The 16211-nt window shown below is 43.6% G+C and overlaps 1 protein-coding gene across 1 annotated transcript in view; it reads right to left on the bottom strand.

Annotated features, from left to right (window-relative positions):
- The window catches only part of Ank2 (ankyrin 2), a 605825-nt gene that overhangs the window by 569152 nt on the left and 20462 nt on the right, over positions 1-16211 (bottom strand). The window lies entirely within an intron of this gene.

Here is a 16211-nt window from a genome sequence, read left to right as displayed (position 1 = left end):
TAATTAGGAGCACCTAATACTTAACGTTCAATTTGGAAATAAATTTGCTCATCAGTTTTAGTGCTTTTGCGTGAAAGTTTGCTTCCCTTCCCAAAGCAACAGTTCCTAGAACCCCATTCCCCCAACAAAAGGGACTCGGCCCACCAATTATGCACGCACACCACCCATTTTCACATGCAAATACGCCGCACGTTAGCCCCTTACACATTTGAATGATTTTTACATTTAAAATCCAGGGGCTAAAGCTTTAGGGATCTCAGCCAGTGGGCTACGGATTAAGATTTCGCTTCTAATTATAATTTCCTTTTGGCGCTAATGTGTTTGTTCCTTCTTAGTGCCACTCACTGGCTTGGGCCTAAATCAGATTAAAAGAGATTCCTTTGATTTGCCTGGTTTCAAAGATACAAAAGAATTTCTCACTTTGCAAAATCCCCCTGGAGTTTTGGGTGAAGAATGTATCACCTCGGGGTGTTGATGCTCCGCTATAATTTGGCCTGTTGGGAATTCCTCAACCTTCAAAGCTGGGCTTGGGCTGGTCCCCGTCCCCTAGGGAATGTGAAGATCGCCACTGCTGGGGCTCTCAGGCCATTGTTAGCTGGCCTCCATTCCTGAAACATCAACACAAACTGCAATTGTCTTAGCAATTTGCAAATGTATGCCTATAGCACTGGCCCTCACGACTGCTTAAAATTGAACATCTGTGTTTATTTCCCAATTTATAGAAAATAACAGAGAAAATGTCATTTTACCAATAATTAAGTCAAAGAATCATTTTTTGAAGCTTCCCATTGTTTTTGTGGTTACGTATAACTAAAATTTAAACTAGCACATTCTAACTATTTTGGTTATAATTAGTGAAAATCTCACCCCCGGATTAATGTTTGAGGTCCCTTCTACAAACCTTCGAGTGATGTGAAATTTTACTTAAAATTACCATTGTGTACAAGGAGTGTACCATATACCATCTATGTTGCCTCAATACAATACACAACAAAGTCTGGAGAACATCAGAAAGGTGTTTTCTAGTCCCATGGTATTCTGTACCCCACCAACCAAACACCAACTTATTTGGAGACTTCTGTCCTTTGCGTCATAGGTGATGGCTTTAAAAAGCAATCTTCTCTTTTGTTTTTTCTATTTGACACTGAAGGCTTCGCTCTATTTTACCAACACTAAACTGTACCTTAAGCCCCTCTCTGTCCAGCAATTTCACGAGTGTTCTCATTCGTAAAGCCAGGCATACATACAGGCCACCTTGCCATGGAACACAGGCATAAAGAGAAGAATCTCTAAATCTCTCTTTAAGAGTTAGTATATAATTGAAAACACAGTGGATTCCCTTTAAAGGCTAACATGAGGTACAAGTTGTGCTAGGTGCTAGGTGGTTGAAAGGGCCAAATTAGTACTATAGAAAGAAAGGAGAGAGAAGAGAGGAGAGGAGAGGAGGGGAGGGGAGGGGAGGGGAGGGGAGGGGAGGGGAGGGGAGGGGAGGGGAGGGGAGGGGAGGGGAGGGGAGGGGAGGGGAGGGGAGGGGAGGGGAGGGGAGGGGAGGGGAGGGGAGGGGAGACGAGGGGAGAGAAAGAGATCCAGGGACCTGGAGAGATGGCTCAGCAGCTTGGAGTGTAGGCTGCTCTTCCAGAGAACCCAGGTTTGGTTTCCTGAATGCACTTCAGGTGTCCACAACAGTCTGTAGTTCTAGCTCTAAAGGAGTCTGGTCCTCTGGCCTGCCTGGCACTTCTACTTACAGGTATGTAGCCACACTCAGATGTACCAACACACACAAAACTACAAGTGATATTTTAACTATTTTGAAAGCAAGCATACTTTCTGTGTGTAAGATGGTATTTGCTGTGTCTGTTGTTCCCTTGCAATAAGCACAAGGTTCTTCTCTCCTCAAATGGAAAACCTGAGGCTGGAGAGATGGCTCAGTGGCTAAGAGCACTGACTGTTCTTCCAAAGGTCCTGAGTTCAAATCCCAGCAAAAAAAAAAAGAGAGAAAAGAAAAGAAAAGAAAAGAAAAGAAAAGAAAAGAAAAGAAAAGAAAAAAAAAAGAAAACCTGAGGCAACAGGATCACAAAAGCCAGGCTTGCAAACCAACCACATGGAGAAGAGGCAGGGGATCAGATCAGCCAGTCTTGACTACATAGCTTCTCAGAAGCCACCCTGGGTTCCAGGAGATTCCGTTTCAAAAAAACCAAACTAAGCCGGGCAGTGGTGGCGCACGCCTTTAATCCCAGCACTCGGGAGGCAGAGGCAAGTGGATTTCTGAGTTCAAGGCCAGCCTGGTCTACAAAGTAAGTTCCAGGACAACCAGGGCTACACAGAGAAACCCTGTCTCAAAAAACAAAAACAAAAACAAAAGCAAACAAAAAAACAAACCTAAGACAATATAACAAAGACCCGTGGGTGCAGCGCACTTCTGCAGAACCTCTTTCAGAGGCTCACAGCTGCTTCAGGGCCTGACACCTTTATTTGGCCTCCTGTGCTCAGCATGTGCACATGCACACAGACACACACATACCCATAATTAAAAATAAAATAAGTAAATACTACACAGAGAACATGGAAGACTACAATCCCTGCAAACATCATAAAGAATAGAAATATTGGCCAAACAGTTTGGGTACATCCTTTAATTCCAGCACGTGAGAGGATCTCTGAGTTCAGTCTGAGGCCTGCCTGGTCTTCTGAGCAGGTTCCAGGACAGCCAGGGCTACACAGAAAACTGGGTCTCAAAATACCAAACCAAACCAAAACAAACCAAACCAAACCAAATCAAACCAAACCAAAACAAACCAAAACAAACCAAAACAAAACAAAACAAAACAAAACAAAACAAAACAGTAGAAATAGCCATTACAGAACAAAAAAATACTCTGTGGCCATTAGGTAAATGCTCTCTCTCCCCAATTAATACATGACCACAGTCTTGATTATTCAATGGACATTTCACAAAGCTGAAAGGAAGTGAGTTCAAAACTGTCCTGGTTTATATAGTGAGTTCCATGGCAGCAAGGGCCACATGATAAGACACTGCCTCAAAACAAAAACAAAGAAACAAACAAACAAACACCCTACCCTTTTCTCTTGGAGCTGAGACCAAATCCAGGGACTTATGCTCAGTTTATGACACTGAGCTACATATTCAGCGCCAGAAAAATACGCTCTTTTTTTTAAAGGCCAAATGTAAGCCTAATGTGGTGGTATATGCCTATAGTCCCAGTATTTGAGAAACAGAGTCAGGAAAATTGGTTCTGGACTACATAAGACAGTATCTCAAAACAAAACAACAAAAAATAGGTAAAATTGAAAGAAAATATGTAAATAATAATTGTTTCTTTTTTGTTTGTTTTTGTTTTTTTTCGATACAACAGGGTTTCTCTGTGTAGCCCTGGCTGCCCTGGAACTCAGAAATCCTCCTGCCTCTGCCTTCCAAGTGCTGGGATTAAAGGCATGTGCCACCACTGCCTGGCTATAATAGTTGTTTCTTCCATAAAATAAATAACAATTAAGTTACTTATACAGAATTCTACCATAATGTTTTTTTCCAGGCAAGGGAAATGTTCATACTTTCATATTATGGTTCCAGATGGAAAGCAAGGGTCATAAAACCCCTTAGAATACTGAGACTTTGGAGACAGAAGCCATTTCATAGTAGCAGTGTCATTGACTCAGCCATGTACACGCTGATGTGGGACATATTTGCCTTTCTTGCTTAGGGAAATAGAATCCCAATTTTTTATGTATTTTTACGCAAAGGAGAGGGCAAGCATGTGACTTTAGCCTGATATGGTGGCTTGCGCTGATCTCTGAGGTACACGGTATAGTAGTCTGCGTCTGCGTGAGAGCTGACGTCGTAAAACCTTCCAGAACCTACCTGTGGATTTTTGCCCTGGGCCTTTACCTTGCCTGGCAGTCTACTTCAAGAGATTTTCTTCAGTTTTCGCTCTCCACTGTTTTAAGAATAAACAAGAATCTGCTTCCTCTGCCCGCAAATCCACCATAAGTAACTATTGTCTCGGGGATAATGAACAAACTCCTCCTTATCAAGGCAAACAAGGCCCTCCCTTAACACTCTGGCCCCAACCAACCTGAACCAGCCTTATCATGGGTCTCCTTCATTCCATTCCAAATACACACTCCACCACATACCACACAGCACCATCAGCGGACACACGTACTCCACTGCGTAGCATTTGTTATATTAACATTTATTCTGTGTTCTGACCATATCCTATGTAAAGTGGCTATGTATTTGACATCTAGATTTGAAGTGATTTTAGGTCATAGCTAACAGCAAACCAGAAAAAAATGCTTCAGAAGGATTTTAAACCAACACTGATTGGTTTTGTTGAGAAGGCTGCTTCTTAAATCACTATGTAGCCAAGGGCAGCCTTGAACTCCTGATCTTGCTGGTACCTCCCAAATGCTGGGATTATAGGTGTTTGCCACCATGCCCGATTCAAATGCCAATCTGAACATCTCCCTTCAACACATATCAAAGGAAGAATAATATAGTCGGAGTGGCATATAATGATTAAATTATATAACAAAGCTCAGCTGACTGCTTATAGCACATATTTAAATGGCTCAGCCAAGAGAGAGCCAGCAGTGGTATGCTGGATGTGACAAACAGCTGTGCCTCCTGAGGGCTGAAATGCGTCCCACACATCCTAGGCACACTGCCCAGTTCCAGGTCCAAGAAAGATTATGCACCTATCAGACTGTGTCAAGATGGCCAAGTGAGGAGGAGGAAGCTCACTGAGAATGTCTGTTTGTATAAGATGCTAGGGTTGCTTAAAAGAAGAAAGGCTGCTAGCTAGAGGAAAAACATGGGAGAAACAGTCACTCATTGAAGGAGAGTGTAGATGGCTCCCTGCAGTTTGACAGGCTGAGTAAGGCAGAGCCCAATCACTAGATACAGAGCCACATGACAAATGGTGGTTGCTAGGGAGAAAGTCTTTGCCACATGTAATAAGAACCCTTAAGAGAATAAAGGTTGTACTCTTTGATAATAGCTGTTTGTCTCTGGGTTTTGCTTTTGTTTTTTTGTTTTTTTTTTTTGTTTTTCTTTTCATCAAAGCAGAGCCCTGACTACAAACACTGACAGCTAAACACATTTAAAGCAGGTGGGTGGTAAGAATTCAAGAAATAAAAACATAAGAACCAGCAAGATTTTTATGTGTTTGAAAGGGTTTTATGTATACACACACACACACACACCACCTCATTCATTTAACAGTTTAGATAATGCATCTTATGCCTTCTACGTTCCAGGCACTGTATTAGACACTGTAGATGCCCTACAAAATGTTACAGGTAAGCTGGGGGATATAGCAGAACACTTTCCTGCACAGACAAGGTTGTGGGTGCAACACTTACTACTAAATAAATAAATAAATGGCATTTTGTAAGCAATGAAGCAATTGCTTATTCCATTAGCAATATAAATAAACGGTATAGGTATTAAAGAAGTGAGTTTAAAGACAGATGCTGTGCTACACACGTGTAACCCAGCACTAGAGGAGCAGACGCAGGAGGAAGATGTACTCAAGCCCAGACTGTACTCATAATGAGATCACATCTAAAAACACCAGGCGAGTGAACGGAGCTGTTGCCATTATCGAGAAACGTCTCTAAAGGCAGAGGCAGCAAGGCGCATTGATTCAACTTGCGAGATTTAGGAAAAGCTCCAAAGAAGGGTAGAGGCATCATAGTTGAGAGTGATGGTTCACAGCACATTAAAGCCAGGAGCCTGCACAGCACCTTCCAGCCGGCATAGCTGGCCAGCAGGGGAGAGACTTCCAGGTCTATTCCAGCTTGAACTCTCTACATCTTGTAATGAAGGTGTGTGGTGTCTTCAGCAACGGGATCTTATGAACTAGCTCTGTTGAACAATCAAGAGGAATGGCAGGTGCCTGCAGGGTTCGATGTTTCCCTGACTAGCTAATCAGGACGCACTTCATACCTAGCAGTGGATTCATGTTTAATAACCTTTGGGAACAGCGTTTTCTAGGTGTAGCCATTCAGCATATCTCCTCCTCCTCTTCCTCCTCCTCCTCTTTTCATTCTTTTTTGTTGTTGTTGTTGTTGTTTGTTTTTTATTTGTTTTCAAGACAAGGTTTCTCTTTGTAGTCTTGGCTGTCCTAAAACTCCCTCTGTATATAAGATTGGCCTGGGACTCACAGAGATTTGCCTGCCTCTGCCTCCTGAGTACTGGGGCTAAAAGAATGCACTACCACTGCCCAGCCCAACGTGTGTGTGTGTGTGTGTGTGTGTGTGTGTGTGTGTGTGTGTGGTGTGGTGTGTGTATATGTGTGTTTCAAGCCAGGTCTCTCTATGTAGTCCTGGCTGTCCTGAAACTCACTCTGTAAACCAGGCTGGCCTCAAACTCAAAGAGATCCTCCTACTTCCACTTCCCAAGTGCTGGAATTAAAGGTGTGCACTACCATGCCTGGATCCTCAAGTTATATTTTGTAACTGGCTTACAAAATAGAAAGTTTCCCTGTAGATTTTTTCAAACACTGTTCCTTTGCGTTAGTAACCATCTTGACTCCCCCATTTCCTATTCAATCCCTTCTTAAACATCTCTGGCCCCAGTAGTTCTCTTCTCTGCTTTTCTATAACTTGCGTTCCAATTCTTCCCTTTCCTTAAGGTCTCCTCCACCCCAGTTGTTCCTCTGCTACCCTGGATTCTACAGACAATCCAAGTTAAACACACAAGTCTAAAGACGTGGAACTAGCATCCACATATGAGAGAGAACGGTAGTGTTTGTCTTCCTATGCCTGGGTTACCTCATGCAGCATAATTTTTTATTTCAAGTTCTATCCATGTCTTGTAATAACCTGAAGTTATGTAAGCTTAGTTCTCTTTGTCCAGGCAGAGCATGTGGCTGCTGGAGGGAGGTGTTTCTGTTCTGACAGTCTCATCTATCCAAGGCTGGCCTCAACTTTACCGTATAACAGGATGTGACACTAAACTCCTGATCTTGCCTCTACCTACCAGATGCTAGGATCACAGATGTGTCCATACACCACTATGACTGCTTTATGCAGTATAGGGGAGCAAACCCTGGGCTTTGTGCATGCCAGGCAAGCACTTTGACATTTGAGCATCATTCCCAGTTCTGCCAAGGGGGCTTATGGAAGTCCTCTTCTTTTTTATGTGTATGGGTATTTTGCTTGTATGTATGTTTGTTCTCCCACATGCAAACAGTGTCCAAGGAAGCCAGAAGAGAGCATCAGATCCCGTGGGACTGCAGTTACAGGTTACTGTCAGCTGTCATGTGGATGCTGAGAGTCAAACCCAGGTCCTCTGGAAGAGCAGCCAATGCTCTTAACCACTGAGCCATCTCTCCAGACCATATTCTTATATTTTTGGTTGTGAGACTAGCCTTTAAGGGCTCTCCAGCCCATCCAGACCATATTCTTAGTGAATCCAGGAGCAAGAGCACCAGCTGAGAGGGAAAATGAAGGATGTTACAAGTTAAAGAGAATGGGAAAAAATATCAAATGTATTAATCCAGAAACAGAGAAGATGTCTGGCAGAGGGTACAGGCAACATGGCACCTGTGTCAGTAGCACCTACATGTCCTGGAAATTACTAGAAATTGCAAGTTCCCACTCTAGACCTCCTAAGTCATGAACTTGGGAGGAAGAATTTGCCCTAGAGCTGTTTAAACAAGATGGATGATGGTGCTAGAGTCAAAACCAGACCACGAAGTGTGCACAGAGTACTCAATCCAGGTGGATCCATGGATAACGTTGCTGGCTGCTAAGCCTGGTGACCTAAGTACAATGACCCCAACCCCCATGAAAGACAGCCAACTCTGAAAGCAAACTGTCCCTGACCTCCACACACAACCTGACACATGAATAAACACACACACACACACGCACTCACTCACACGGGGGGTGATAAAAATGAAGTCTGAGTATGGAGATTTTGGAGGGGTAGTGATATTTCTAGGTCGTACTTACAGTTCCTTGCAATTCAGAAATTATTATTATTATTATTTTTTTTTTTTTTTGGTTTTTCGAGACAGGGTTTCTCTGTGTAGCCCTGGCTGTCCTGGCACTCACTTTGTAGATCAGGCTGGCCTCGAACTCAGAAATCCGCCTGCCTCTGCCTCCCGAGTGCTGGGATTAAAGGCGTGCGCCACCACGCCCGGCACCAGAAATTATTTTTCTTCTACTAAACTTAGGTGTGTGTCTGGAGCAGCAGCTCAGTGATAGATCAGTTGCCTAGCATACACAAGGCCCCAAATGCATTCCCCCTCACCTCATGTCACACACACACACACACACACACACACACACACAATCACACGCTCGCACACTTGCACACTTGCACACACAGAGCAAGGGAGCAAGGGAGAGAAACAGAGCAACCCAGAGACAGAGAGATTAAAAATAAGGTACAGATGTATTTGATACATATTTATTCAGACACACGTTTGCACTATGCAGCCCAGGCTGGCTTTGAACTTCTGATCCTACTGCCTCACTCTCTGGGATGCTAGGACTGCGGGTTTCCTTTCTGTGTTTAGACCAACCCAGTGCTCTTTAAACAACTAGTGGTAACTGACCCAGCCCCATCCCTTCTCCACAATGGAATCATGGGAATGATGAGAACGCCTGCGTTGAATTCGAAATTAGATAAGAAGTCCATTCAGCTACTAAGCGATGGTTTTTGGCAACTTTTTAAACATATTTGGGTTACAACACTTGCTCTCTTACCGTTTTCTCCTAACAAAAACTCAAAGTCATTTACATAGCGAAAGGTATTTAGAGAGAGCACTATGCTAACAGTTGAAAGAAAAACATAGGTTTGTTAAGAAGATTGGAGAAGGAGGAAATCACTGTCACATCTCAGCTCTGGAAGGTGACACTGCGTAAGATGGGCAAGAGGAGGCCTATGGGACTCTCTCCCTATGAATCCCTTTGGTATTTTGCTGGTTGTGTTCAGATTAGAGGTTAATCATGGATTCACAAGTAGCCAGTGGGCACCTCCCTACTGCTTAAAGTTAGCAAGCAGGAAGGAACAACAACCAAGCCTCTCTCTCCTCTCTCTCTCTCTCTCTCTCTCTCTCTCTCTCTCTCTCTCTCTCTCTCTCTCTCTCTCTCTCTGTCTCTTCTAAATCCAGCACTGGGTTCTTTCTTCTGCAGGACTTCTGTCCTACCCATTGCAATTTTGAGCACTTCGTGTCCTGACAAAGTGACCTTTCTTTGCTTACTCATAGTTTACTCCCTGCAGAAGGATGGTGGCATGCTCAATCCCTGGAGTCCACAAAACGGTGAAAGGAAAGAACTCACTTCACAGACTTGTCCCCTGACCTTCACTCTTGTACAGTGGTGCAGCACACTAATAATACTAAACACTAATAATAGATTTAAAAAATTTTTTTTTAAAATTTAACTCTACTTCTTCCCCTCCTTTAACTCATGGGATGTGCCCATTTTTGCAGCACAGTTCAGAACTGTCCTGAGTGAACTACATACTGCCATCAGACAGGCCTTAAGCACTCTCACAGCAACCATGGTCACTGGACATGGAAATCACTTCAATGTGGAGAGAGAGAGAGAGAGAGAGAGAGAGAGAGAGAGAGAGAGAGAGAGAGAGAGAGAGAGAGAGAGAGAGAGGTTTGTGTGAATGTGTGCGTGTTCCATCTGTGCGAGGATCCTGTACCTACAGCTCAACTGTGTCTTCTCAGTGCTTCTAGAAGCAACTCCAGACTTGGATATTCTGTCAAACATCAACAGGGGCTAAGTGTCTGTCAGGTGAATGATTGGTCTTCTCTCTTGGCTGAGTGCGTCTGTAAGTCTTTCCTGAGTCTGATAACACTTTAACAAAAGACAGTACAAGTCACCTGTTCCAGCTCCTGGGTAGCTTTCTCTTTTGAAACAATTAGACGTCAGTACCTCCACGTTCGTAGTCCAGCTACCTGGGAGTCACCAGGTTAGGAAAAAGCCCAAGTTATCACCACGGTAAGCCCACATGGAAGATAACAGAGAGTCAAGCCGACAACAAAAGCAGAGGGAGTCAGCTGAGCAGGAAATGAACCGCTACCTGGATCAAACTGCTGGCTAGGAGGCAGTGCCAATGTGCTGGTGATGGGAAGGGCCACCATGGAAGTAGCCACTCCAGCTGCCTCAGGTGCTGCTGTGTGAGCTGCCACCCTCACATGAGTTACAGAACAATCACTAAATGCTTGCTATTATTTTAAGGCACTAACTATTTACATGGTTTGCTATGCAGCAGTTGCTTACAGAGGGAGAGAGAAAAGTAAATGGTTTCTCTGTAAATTTGTTGATTTTTTTTTTTCAGGAAATCTTTGACTAAGCAATAGTTTCTTAATGTCTATAGATTGGTCCCAAGATACCCCAAAGATACCCAAATCTGCAGAAGCTCGGGTCCCTGAGCCTACCCACACCCTCTCACATATGCATGCACCCACTTACTCATTTTGCAGTGCCAGGGACCAACCTCAGACCCTATGCATGATAGTCCAGCATTCTGTTGTCCAGCACCCACAAAAGCTTTAAATCATCTCCAGACTGCATTTTCATTGTACAAGATAAGCAGGTGCTAGACTGTATAGTTTACAGGAAAGTGGCAAGAAAAGTCAGTTTAATATAGCTGTAATTTAAATGAAACTTTGTTCTCAGTTTTTCCTTGGTTTATAAGCATGAGTGTTTTGCCTGCATGGACGTGTGTAGACCACATGTGAGCTGTTGCTGCTGCTGCTGCTGCTGCTGCTGCTGCTGGAGGCACACAGAGAGTGACAGATCCCTGTATCCACAGTTACAGATAGTTGAGGGCCTCCACGTGGGTACTGGGAACGGAACTCAGGTCCTCTGCAAGAGCAGCAAGTGTTCTTAACTGCCGAGCCTTCTCACCAGCCTCCCCGCCCCCATCCCTTCTCTTCTCCTTTGTTGTTTGGATCCTCAGACTCAGAATGCACAGATACAGCGGGACAGTTCTATGCTCAGAAACATCAGTGCAATGAACAAGAAGCAACAACACACAGATCCTGGACTTTTTCACTCCTCTTGACTGACAGCCTCAGATCCTCAGACGGTGCAACAAGGCCTTTACCAACTGAGCCATCTCCCCAGCCACCTTATGAACTATCTACCATGTGGCAGCTATTTTGCAGCAATATATAATTCTTACAATAGGACCAAAGGCAGTGAAGGGGCCTTCCATCGAACCTGGTGATCTGAGTTCAAGCCCCAGGACCCACAGAACAGAAGAGAACTGACCCGTGAACGTTGTCCCGGACGTCCACTCATGTCCTGTGACAAGCATGTGCATGCGTGTCTGTACACATGTACACAGACATTATAACTAAATGTAAAAATACAGTGTTTTCACAAGGCTTCTGTGTTACACAGACCATTTCAAACTTACAGATGAGGAAGCAGAATTAGGAAGCATGGTGACCAGCGAGATCAGATTGAGTGAAGTTCAGGGAACCAAACGCAGACTACACATCTTCAGAAGACAGAATCTTTCCATTTATTATTTATTTATTTATTTCATCTCATATATTTACATGACAATATATCACTTATTCATATATCCCAAGCTGGCTGGCCTTGAACTTACCAGGTAGCTTGAAAACTGCTTTGCATTTTTCTGTTCTTCCTGCCTCTACTTCCCAAGTGCTGGGATGATAGGCCCAAGCCGGCACACCTAGTTTATCCAGAACTGGGGGGTCATATATACTAAACAAGCACACCAGTATCGTATCGAGGCACATCCCCAGCCCAAGTCCGGGGTTTCTGAAGAAAGCAGCCTCAGTGACCACCAACGCTACAGGCTAGAGCCAACTAACTGTGTTTCTTAAAGAAGGATGTTTCTTAAGGATGCCTGGGCCTTCAAGAACATTGGTTGGCCTTCTAGAAAACCTGGGTTCAATTTTCAACACCCACATGATAGCTTATAACTATCTCTAGCTTCTGCCCTTGGGGTTCCAACACCATATCTGGCCTCTGTGGGTACTGCACCCACAATGTGTAGACACCCATACACCTAAACTAAAAGTAAAGGTCAGAAAATATTTGAAAGAAAAAGGAAGAATTGCTATTGCTCTTCTTCCATCGTTAGTTGTTTTCTTTCCACTTTGAGCAGAGCTGGCCCCAGGCTTATGTCGTCTACTGGTGACATCAGTGCAAGGTGGCCTCCATCAGCATGCAGGAGTGGGATAATCCAGCCACCGGAGGACCAACTGCACAAGTTGGTTCTCACCCTTTACCATATGGGATTTGGACGCAAACCTTGAGTCATCAGGCTTGACAGCAAGCACCTTTTCCTGCTGAGCCATCTCACCAGCGCAAGTTTCAGTTCTACAGGATGAACAAGTCTATAAGATCATGGCATACTGGAGAGATTATGCTAACATCAGCTACTTAGACACTTAGAAGTGACCGAGTTCGTAAGTTTTGCTACCTTTATGTGGTTTTGCCATAGTTGAAGAAAACGGAGTGGCTGAGAAGATAGCTCAGTGAGTAAAATGTTTGCTGTGTAAGCATGAAGACCCAAGTTCAATACCCAAGGGGAGACAAAAGAACCAGTCATGATGCTGCACACTTATAATCTCAGCACTGGCGAGGAAGAGGCAGGTAGATCCCTGGTGTTCACTAGCCAGGCAGCCTAACTTAGCAGCAAGCCTTAGACGATTCAGAGACAGTGTTTCAAGAAGAAGGAAATGGTTTCTGGCAAACAGAACCTAAAGTTAACCTCTGGAATCTACACACACACAACCTGTAACATATATACAATAAATAAACAGAAATAAATATGATGTCAATGATATAGCCAGTACTGAGGTCGGTGGCTCAGGGAGATGAGGAGAGACCCACTGTTATCCACTGTGAATGAGGTCTACATGCACAGGAAAGCATCCAAGTAAGAAATATTAGTGTCAAGCTTTTTTTTTGTTTTTGTTTTTTGTTTTTCGAGACAGGGTTTCTCTGTATAGCCCTGGCTGTCCTGGAACTCACTTTGTAGACCAGGCTGGCCTCGAACTCAGAAATCCGCTTGCCTCTGCCTCCCAAGTGCTGGGATTAAAGGTGTGCGCCACCACCGCCTGGCTTATTGTCAAGCTTTGACGATGGCTGGAGCTTTGACAGATAGATGAGAAGGGATGAAATGAACAAAACCTCAGATGTAGAAAAGGCCACGGTGTCCGGGAAGAGGAAGGAATACTGTCTCTGTGAAAAGCAGAACCCACAGAGGAAAAGAATGCTTAAAGACACAGGTTGGGGATGGATTCACTGTGGAGTCTTGCCACAGCTGAAGCTGTGTATGAGATTGCTTTCGGGAAGGAATACTATTGCTTCAGTGCTAAATAGATAAGAACACATTATGATATATCATTAGTAACCACTAATAACAGCAATAATCTAATAAATGCAACAAAATCTACGACACTTCACAAATAAACACAAATTAAACAAACTGGGCATAATGCCCAGATGACTTCACACACACTCCAACAAAGTACTAAAACTAAATATGGAAGCAACTGTCTAACAATAAAGGAGAGGGGCGTAAAACAATGGGAGACCCTCTTACCTTGTATTACTGTTTAATTCTGTTTTTAAGATTGGAATAGGGAGCTGGAGAAATGGCTCAGGGGTTAGTGGCTTACTGGCTGCTCTTCCAGAGGACCCAAGTTCCCAACATCAACAAGGCAGCTTACAACTGTCTATAACTCCAGCTCCCAGGGTACTGATGCCCTCTCCACAAATACACATGCAGGCAAAATATTACATATAAAATAAATTTTAAATTGTAATCATATTTAATAATAGTAAAAACACTTAATAAAACAAATTTTAACTATTATCAGTGACATTACACAAGGGAACTTTTTTTTTTTTTTTTTTTTTGGTTTTTCAAGACAGGGTTTCTCTATATAGCCCTGGCTATCCTGAAACTCACTTTGTAGACTCAGAAATCCGCCTGCGTCTGCCTTCCAAGTGCTGGGATAAAGGTGTGCGCCACTATGCCCAGACTGGAACTATTCTTTTCTTTTTTTTATGGTGAAAAAAAAAGTGTATATTTAGAATTAGCCATCTGGACTTAGTTTAGATGATCCCAATCTTGTTGGCAACATCTAGGGGATCATAATCAGGAGCCAAGCAAACATACGCCTTCGTCTCTCTGTCGGGCCTTATCAGGGTATTGACTTTGGCCACATCAATGTCATAGAGTTTCTTGACAGCCTGTTGACCTGATGCTTGTTAGCCTTGACATCCACAATGAACACAAGAGTGTTGTTGTCCTCTATTTTCTTCATGGTTGACTCAGTGGTCAGTGGGAATTTGATGATTAGCATAGTGGTCAAGCTTGTTTCTCCTGGGCGCACTCTTCCGAGGATATTTTGGCTGCCTCCGGAGCTGCAGGGTCTTGGGCCTCCGGAAGGTGGGTGATCTTCTTTTTGTGGCTGTGGACGCCTTTCAGCACCGCCTTCTTAGTTTTCAAGGCCTTCGCTTTGGCTTCGGCTTTGGGAGGGGCAGGAGCTTCCTTCTTCGCTTTCAGCGCCATCTTGGTGTGTGTGTGGGGGAGGAAGCGGAACTATTCTTTAAGACCCTAAGAAAATGGTGAGAAGCCCATGTCTGTTATGAAGAAGAGTTAGGATTGCAAGCGTATCAGGGCGGCTAACTTGTCTCCAAATGCCTTTACATGCCCTTAACTCAGTTCTTCACAGGGCACTTCCTCTCACTCCTAGTCACTCCAAATATTGCAAAAGGAAAGGATCCCCAGGTGTGTCTAACCTGTGGCTCAACAGCCACACGTGTTCCAGATCCGAGCATGGCAGCATCTAGGCAGACATGGGCCTGGAGGAGCCAAGAGTACCACATCTTGTTCTGAAGGTAGCTAGAAGATTGGATTCCAGGCAGTTAGGATGAAAGTCTTAAAGACCACATCCACAGTGACACACCTCCTCCAACAAGGCCACACCTCCTCCAACAAGGCCACACCTCCTACTAGTGCCACTCCCTGGACCAAGCATATACAAACCAGCCCAGTATCTTAATCATTATCTATATTGTATACCACAGCTTCTCTCTGAATTATGTCTTATTTAATTTTACATAAACTCTATAAACTTAAACTGGATATTTATAAACACCGAAAGAAAACTGGTCTTATCATCTATTTCCAGCAAATTATGCATAATTCTGATGAAGAAATTTAGCTTAGGCTTTTGCATGTTGTAAGTTTACTTTTGCAATCATAGGCAAGGCAGAGTAGGGGCCAACTGTTGGCCTGGGAACTAGGAAGTGATAGCAAGAGGGAGGAAGAAGCTGGGGTTCCATCGTCCTTTGCAAGGGCACAAGCCCTCCTGCTAGGCACTTCTTTTTTTTTTTTAAACATTTATTTATTTATTTATTTATTTATTTATTTATTTATTACATGTAAGTACACTGTAGCTGTCTTCAGACACTCCAGAAGAGGGAGTCAGATCTCATTACGGATGGTTGCGAGCCACCATGTGGTTGCTGGGATTTGAACTTTGGGCCTTCAGAAGAGTAGTCGGGTGCTCTTACCCACTGAGCCATCTCACCAGCCCCTGCTAGGCACTTCTTAAGGTTCCCTCATTTTCCTAAAGCACCACATGGAGGCCAAGTCTTTACCAGATGGTCCTTTGGAGGCAGGGCACTTACAATGCAAACTAGAACACTCTGTAATATTCCATGGTGGGTACAACAACTATCCCACTAGAAATGCACAACCTCCACTCCTGTCAATACTGCTGGAAGTAAGCTGCTTAACAATCTCAAAGGACTGTGATAGTCAATGCGATTATGGATTCTCATATGGAAAGGAGGCCACGTCTTGGAACCTTCATCACGAGATGTTTTTCTTGTAGTGATTCTCAAGGTCTTGGTAGGCATTGGAGCTGGTCCTTTCACTTTCAGATTCTTCCTTCCTTTCTTTCTTTCTTTCTTTCTTTCTTTCTTTCTTTCTTTCTTTCTTTCTTTCTTCCTTCCTTCCTTCCTTCCTTCCTTCCTCTCTCTCTTTTCCTTTCTTTCTTTCTTTCTTTCTTTCTTTCTTTCTTTCTTTCTTTCTTTCTTTCTTTCTTTGCCTTTACATAAATGTGCTGAGTTATTTCATGATACAGTCTTCAAATAACCTCATTTAAAAGTAACAGCTAACTTTAAAATCCATTTTAAAATACATTGATGATTTGAAA

The sequence above is a fragment of the Mus caroli genome, unplaced genomic scaffold (assembly GCF_978045245.1).
Source record: "Mus caroli unplaced genomic scaffold, Mus_caroli_1 scaffold_3, whole genome shotgun sequence".
Lineage (NCBI taxonomy): Eukaryota > Metazoa > Chordata > Mammalia > Rodentia > Muridae > Mus > Mus caroli.
The sequence above is the reverse complement of the archived record's forward strand: the minus strand, read 5'-3'. Positions and strand labels throughout refer to the sequence as shown.